The sequence below is a fragment of the Chroicocephalus ridibundus genome, chromosome 1 (genome assembly GCF_963924245.1).
Source record: "Chroicocephalus ridibundus chromosome 1, bChrRid1.1, whole genome shotgun sequence".
Classification (NCBI taxonomy): domain Eukaryota; kingdom Metazoa; phylum Chordata; class Aves; order Charadriiformes; family Laridae; genus Chroicocephalus; species Chroicocephalus ridibundus.
The window spans coordinates 211,648,619-211,656,482 of record NC_086284.1 but is presented as its reverse complement, the minus strand read 5'-3'; the positions used below and the strand labels follow the sequence as shown (position 1 = coordinate 211,656,482).

General features: G+C 37.2%; 1 long non-coding RNA gene across 1 annotated transcript; it reads left to right on the top strand.

Annotated features, from left to right (window-relative positions):
- The first annotated feature begins 1,099 nt into the window (after positions 1 to 1,099).
- On the top strand, positions 1,100 to 6,611 carry LOC134511048 (uncharacterized). Its single transcript, XR_010069784.1, has 4 exons — positions 1,100 to 1,486; positions 1,580 to 1,695; positions 3,458 to 3,580; positions 4,077 to 6,611. It is a non-coding gene; the product is annotated as an uncharacterized LOC134511048 (long non-coding RNA).
- The last annotated feature ends 1,253 nt before the right edge of the window (positions 6,612 to 7,864 follow it).

The window sequence follows — 7,864 nt, the reverse complement described above, 5'->3', positions numbered from 1 at the left end:
ATGAAAGATTTAGGCAGTCTTGGCTACAACCCAGCTGGCTGTGGTAGCAGGTTTTTTATTTCAGATTTTTAACTATAAATTGTGTATCTCTAAACAGCAATTCAGCTGCTTCATTATTTATTCCCTCGGAGCTCCTAGACAGCTAAGATGCAACAGTGATGATTCATTACTATGTAATGCGTTGTGTTATTCCAATACTTTGTTTTTCGTTTTGATTTTGGGTTCTTGGAGAACATCTCATCCTTGCCTCATGTTGAGTATAACACCCATTTAAGTTATTTCTGTACACAAAATTTATGCTCATTCATGTATGTCAGTGAACTTTTTGCTTAGCCACTTCTTGACAGCGTGGTGAAGAATGCATGCAACTGAATCATCACATGAGGATCTGAGTGACCAAGCTGAGATAGTAGGTAAAATACAGGCACAAAATATGGTCAGCACTGTGCATTGACTAGAGGACGGCTGTGAGAAGCTTGAATTATTGAGATTCAATGCAAGCTATCCCACTGCCTTGCAACCCATCCTCAGGCAAGTCATTTAACCTCTTCAACATAATTTCCCCACCTATAATACACAGGTGATAATATTTGCCAACCTCCCGGGCATGTTGTAAGGAATAATTAGGTAAATCTTTGAAATTGTTCTAATTATGTTAATTGCAGAGTATAAAATCATGTTCTCCCCCAAGGAAGGGTAAGCAGAGGGAAAAATGAAGGAAAAAAAATACTTCATGCTACTGGAGAGGGCAAATTATTCTCTTTGAGATGGGGCCAAATAATGCCCTGGTAAGCGAGCACAAATTGAATTTACTTAGAGCCTGATCTACATTTGAAGGAAATTGGTGTAATTTCCCTGAGACCAATGAATAAGTCATTTACACCACTTGGAGCTCTGGCTCATTTATTTCAATGAAGTTATTCTCAATTTATGTGGGTGTAAACCAGAATAGCACTTAGTTGACTGTCAAGGTAGTAACTTCTCTGTTCCTGTCCTATTCCTGTGGTGGTTGGTAGCAAAAATAGTCTGTGAGATGCTGGCATAGAGGAGAGGAGGGGAGAGGAGAGGGAGAGGAGGGGAGGGGAGAAGAGAGGGAGAGGAGAGGAGAAAACTCTCCATATGTAGAAATAATTACTTTTGTTGTTTATTTCACCCATAGCTAGGTACTTGTAACTCTCCTCATTGCGCCAGGCACCATAACAGCTGAACTAGGTAGGGGGCTGTTGAAGCAATACCACGTTTAGCTTTTTTGCACTCCCCTTCCTCCTGCATCTCAGCTAAACTGCCCACTGAGAATTGGGGCTCCTGGGTTTGTCTGTCTGGGAAGCAGCACACTCCAGCCTAATTCCTTGTACCCCTTTCAGTGTTTCCTTTCTTTGTGCCAAATAGAGCTGAATGCAGCACAAAGATAAAGGGAGAGACAATACCTTGTTCAAAGAGCTTCAAGCAGAAGCAGACAACTTGCAGCGAGGGACATGGAGGAGAGGTAGTCTGCCTGAGCTCGCAGGCCAGACCAGAAATAGAAAGTGAAGCAGCAGTTTCTGAGATCCATATGCCTTTACACCGTGGGTTTTTTTAGGTAAAACACAGCAGGTAATGATACCTTTCTTCGTTGGGTGCTGGGATTTTTGAATACTGCTACCCCAGGATTAATTGCAGCCTTTGGACACGCTTCGCATTATCTCACTGTTACAAGTGAGGATGATTTGTTTCTGCTTTGCAAGTTCGGGTTGGTTTATGTGAAATTTTATAAGGGTAAAAGAGTTTTAAGAAGGTAAAGAGGAAGAATTATCACTGTATGTTGAAGGAAGAGTTATCACCAGTACTTATAATAGCAATAGGAAGGATTATCACTAGCAAAAGCTCAGGAGGATTACTTGGGATTCAGCAATGTACAGTAAACAATCTTTATCTCTTGCAGAATGCCAGTGCATATTTTACAATATAGTTGGCTTTAGTGCTCCATGAAAAAGTCTGCTGCAATTTGAGTTTAATCATTCTGAATCTTGGAATTAAATTAATATTCAGTTGTCACGAAAGCAGTGAAAAAAATCTGCTTATGAAAGGAACAAGAAAAAGCACTGTAATTTCATTTCAGCGTAATTCTAATTTTAAATCTTTGTATCAGCATCCCCTTGGCAAGTTATCAGTAGATATGCAAGAGTCATCAGAGCTATATAAGCATGTAGGTAATGTACGTGAGATCACCTAGTAAACTAGTTTCCAAAGCTTCTGGTTTAAGTTAAACATTTTTTTAAAAATAAACAATATATTCTTGACTTTCCTCAGTTACAGTCATAAATATCAACTGATTAAATGATATTCTTATCTAACAAAAATACAGATCCTTCAAACACACTCACAAGTATACGCACAGGCACATCCTTTCTGCAGAGATTAAAGTCAACACAGCTAAGATTAAAAAAAAGAGTAATGAAGAAAGTATAAATGAAATCTGTGTGAGGATTTCTTCTGTTAAGAAAAAATAAAGTAATCAGAATAAGGCTACATGTGAGAAAAATATTTAATATTCTGCTGGAAATTACTTGGGTAGCATGAAGATAGGCAGCATATAACATAGTGAAAAGACTTAAAAGAGCATGTAAAGACATCGAGCCTGCCTGGAACATGATGGAATTACCTGAGCTTTTATTAGTTTTGCCCTTGGAAATTTATATTCACATTTATAGTTATAAATATAAAATCAGATTTATAAAACAAAAATACCCTGAGCCGAATTCTGTACCAATTCTTGTCTTGTTATTCATTTAACAATGGGAGGTGGCAAATCAGCCTCTGCTGGAATTTAGGAATGAGAGCGGTGCTCAGTTTTCCTTTACATCTTTTTCTTAGCTTTGAACAGTAACTGTGCGGAGTCATAGCATGTGTATATGCACTACGAATTTTTTATATATATATATATACACTATGACAGTTATATAAATGTGTGTATATGTACATATTTAAATACTGGGCTTTAAACAACATTCAAGAATCTTCAATCTTGTATCAAGGTGCCTCTTATTAGAGAATTCTTACAGAATTCTCTAATAATTACAGAATTCTTAGTTATTAGAGGAAAAAAAGGCCCTCTAGACAAAATAACATGCTAGTTATACATTCCTCCTGGCCTCCAAGTTAAGAGAACGCTTGTAGTATGAGGTTGTTTTGAAGTCGCTGTTTTGCAATACAGTTATGGTAATGGAAATTAGGACTGCAATTACAAAGATGGAAAACTGTGAAAGGTAAAAATTGGGGATGCTCTGGATCATTAAATAGGGTAATTAACATTGTTTTGCAAAAATGATGGAAAGTTCATGCAAATTACAGCTTATTTTAAATAAATTTGCTATGCATATATATACATACTAATTTTGAAGGATATGTTTCTAATTTTTAGGAAATAAACTAAGGTAGGAAATTCATGCTCTCCTGTTCCTGTATTTACTATGTTTAGGAAAATTAGGTTCTCCTGTTTGAGGTACACATCAATTATGGACAAAGCCACGTTTCCCAAATGCATCCAGCAACATATCTCAGATTTTGCCTGGAGGATCACGTCAAGGATATAGCAGTGGAGGTAAGTTAATCCTAGTGCTTGTTGAACCTTCAAAGTTGGCTGAGTAACATGAGAAGTTGATAGTGATTGCAAAAATGTCCGTGTACGAGGGCAATACCAGTAAACGGGACCAGTTACTGACCTACTGTTGGAAGCAGAAAGATCTAATTTCCCCCTCACGCATTATATCTACAGCAAAAAAAAAAATCTAGCTTTTAACATGAGAAGGGAATACGCCATATCAGTGGAAGCCAGTTTGCACTAGCAGCATTGCATCCACATAGTTGTCCCAATGAATCCCTATGAAAATGTCTTTCCTAAAAGACAGCTGTATCAACATGTGTTGTCAGTCCCAAACACAAAGTCCTGTGCGTGTTTTTCAGTGGCAATAAATTGGCATAGTCTGCCATCATTTACAGGCGGCCCAGCATTACTTTCCTGAAGTGTAGAAAACCTGCTTTACATAGAAGTAACCCTTCACGTGACAAGCCACCGCCTTATTTTCTTCTTTTGGTAGGTGACTTAGAATGACCAAAGCTCTTCCATCTTTCACATAGTATTTTTCCAGCTTTGAAAGTAAGTCTTTGGACAAAGTACATTTTCTGCCGTGGCTCGGTGTGTGGCTTCAACACGCAGCAGGGGAAAGTGGACGCCAAGCGAGGCACAGCAGGAAGCATGTGCGCTATGAGATCACTCACATCCTAAGGTACTGCCTGATACAGATCACGTCAGCAAGCACATATTTCTCCTTTTTGCTGGGAACTTTGTTGAAACTGACCTCTGAAAAACACTTGGGCTTTAACAGTACATGATTTTCTAACACAGTTACATTTCATTGAAATTGTACCTACTGTTCTTCAGTGGCAGTTTGGCTGGAAGGGGTCCATCCTCCAACAGTTTCTAAGCCTCCACTCGGGTGACAATTACAATCCATTTCCAGCTTAATATTCTTTAAATCTTGTCTTACCATGAAACCTCTTTTCTTTGACCTTGAAGCCAACTAGGATCATATGTCATGACCGAACCATGTGACAAACTTGAATTGATTGGCACAGAATTTTCAAGGTAATGGGATAAACTCTGGTGTCAAGCGGGCTCTCTGGCAGCCTTCGCCCACGAGTCACTGTTAAGTCTGCTAAGTGGTGTGAAGATATAATCGTGATAATAATAGTACTGCTTAATCTCTATTGAACAGAGGTGTTCTGCTATGCTTTTGAACCCTGCACACTTATCTACCTCTTCCTGGCTCCTGAAATATTTTTGAAAAGGGTTGGATGCTGCTGCAGTGTCCTTGATGTGCACTTCTGGAGGCTGAGCCAGCGGGTGCTGCAGTGCTTGACAATCTTTAAATGCTTCAATGCTCTTGAATACCTGATATATATTGTAGCCGTCCTTCTTTTTGGAGCAGTTTTGAAAATGGGAAGATATACCCAACAGCAGTTCTCAGACACTTAATGGCCACCGCTTCACATCACGTTGGCAGCACCTCTTTGCCAAATGACAGGCACAGCCTGGGTCAGATAAGCTGAGCTCTACTTAACAAATCTGGAGATGAACCGACTTGTTTTTTCCCCTTCTCATAAAGCTGCCGTTGTCATCGCTGTGGAAAGCATCGATGTTATTTCAGGGCAGAGCTTTGTCTTGTCAAGGATGGCAAAGGTGTTTTCACCTACTACATGTCAAGATGTCTGAGCTCCACTTGCTGCTTGGCCTACATCTTTCTCAAAGAGTCTTCCTAGAATAAAATATTCTCTCTCATCTCTTTGATCACTGCTTTCATCTCTTAAACAAAATGACCCATGCTTTCTGATGTTGAGCTGGACTAATGAAGCATTTTTAATGATTGTCATTGTTTTCACACATCTCAGGATCTCTAACCGCACTGCCACAGAATATTTCTTCAGCACCTTGGATTTTATGGATTTGTATGTCATTTATAGATACCTTTATCTTTTGCTGTAGTATCTAAGATTATCAGATTCATGGTGTAGGGTGGCTGTAGATAAAAGGTTATTTTAGAGCACTGTAGGGTGTTTTTATTTCTTTCCCAACAGGTTTGTTGCCCATAAAACTCTGTATTCCATCTTTATCAAGAAATAGAGTAAGCATTAACTGATCATGGCAAAGAGGGAATTATGAGCCAATACTAATAATAGGCAAATGTAAACTGGACTGTGCTTTCTAGATATACCAAGATACCAAATAGTGATTATCACTATTTTCTGTCTCCTTGTTACTTGCTTTTAAAGTGGAAACTGTAACTGTGTATTATTATTTTGAATGTTCTTGCATGTGAAGGCGCTGGAACCAGCGACCCATTCTGCTAGGCGCTGTATGCACATGGAGTTTGGTTTGCAATGTGTTTATTTAGTCTTCTGTGATGGAAAGTAATACACCAGTGCAAGCTTGAATATACAATACAAATAACACACATGTAAAATACAAAAAAGCAAAAGTTACATTACGCATATCATACATAATCAAACCATATCCTATGATATACAGTCTATTTCATGACTGAGATGGTGATTCATAAGTACTGCCATGGTGATTCTATGTTGATGTATGTAGATTAAGTGCTTATCTGTCTCCACTGACAATATACAGAAGCATTGGAAAATCACAGTGTTAGTTCACTGTCTTTGACACATTAATTTCAACAGTTGTCACTACTAACCCCATTAATTCCAGCAGAGGACATAAAGCATCCCTGTTAAACAAATTCAGTTTACTTCATTGGAATGGTCTAAGAATATGGACATGGTCAATTATTTCAACTCAGTTAATAAGCAATAGCTCTTTAAGTCAGCAGTCTATATTTTATAAGGATTTGCTTCCGCTATATTTTCATACCTTCACTTTCCACAGTTGCACTTTCATTTTCTGGCAGAATCATTCAATATGAATTCTTTTTACTAAGCAATTTGAAATATCCAAAATTCATTAAAGAATATGTTCAAAGGATAGTGCTACAAATGAAAAACTAGTTGAATTTGCAGGAAGAAATATTTGCCATTTGAAAATATAGTGTCACTGAATCCAAGGAATTTATCGTCGATGTTACTTTTAACTTTCATTAACTTTCATAACTTAACATTACAAAATGACAGTTCTGAAAATATAAAATAATGTACCTTTAATATATATTTTTATATATATAATTATATTATATATATATTTTATATATTTAATTATATATTTATATATCTATATTTTATATAGATATATTTAATATATTAGCCATATCATTAATTGAAACTATCATTAATTGAAATCAGAAAAAAATTAAACTTTTGAAATGAAAACTTGAGATTACAGTTTTCCTTTTTTTTCGCTTGAAAATTTTAAAGAAAAAAAAGTTATTTGATTTCTAGCGTAGAGCTTTCAGGTTTTTTCTATTTCCTTCTAGACTCAGATTTAGACTAAAAAGGAACTTCAAATTTTTATCAAGCCCCACGTGATAAAGCAGCAATTTTACTAACAGGTCATGTACAAAAATTTCTGTATGAAGCAGCTGTATAATGGTATAGTATAGAGGTTCCTGATAAGTGCCTTTTTAATGAATTATGCTAACATTAAAGGGAAGGCACAGCATGCAGTGTAAGTCAATAAACCTTGCTGGAAGATTGCAGTGCAACCAAAAGGCAACTTTATGTATTTGAGGGTGTCTCGCGGAGGTTGCAGAGGTGCAGCTCTAGCAATCTGTGATAGTTTATTGGAGACACGGGGGAACGAGGGGCTAAGGGATCAGGAGGTACGTGGGCCAGGAACAGGCAGCTGTGGGTAGGGTGGAGGGGGGAGAAAAATAAACAAACTGAAGCACTAAAATAGTGCTTCAGTTATAGCAGATTGAGAGTCATTGCTCACGGAAGAATAAACCAATTTACAGTAAAGGTCATATCTGCTGTATTGGGATATATATATTTAATGAAAATAGCAGGGATCATAGATGCTTATGAATGAATAACTGGGCAGGAAGAACTGCCATTCTGCTGTAACAAACAGATAATGACCATATTTCACCTTTCAAAACCATTAATCTTCTATTCTAATCTGTGTTGTCTGGTATCAACATGCTATACCGTTCCTAACTATGCAATCATCCACACATTGTCTTAAAAACCCCATGGTCAAATAGATATTTTCATGCTAGTGCACCTTTAATTTAGGAAGAATGTTTTTCTCTGTCAGTAATCCTTTTAGTCACAGCTGTTTAGCCTAGTGAAATGAAATAGTTCCCTGTATGCTGAAAGTCTGTCTACGATTAAATGTAATCAGTTTTTAATTAACTGGAATTTTCAATAT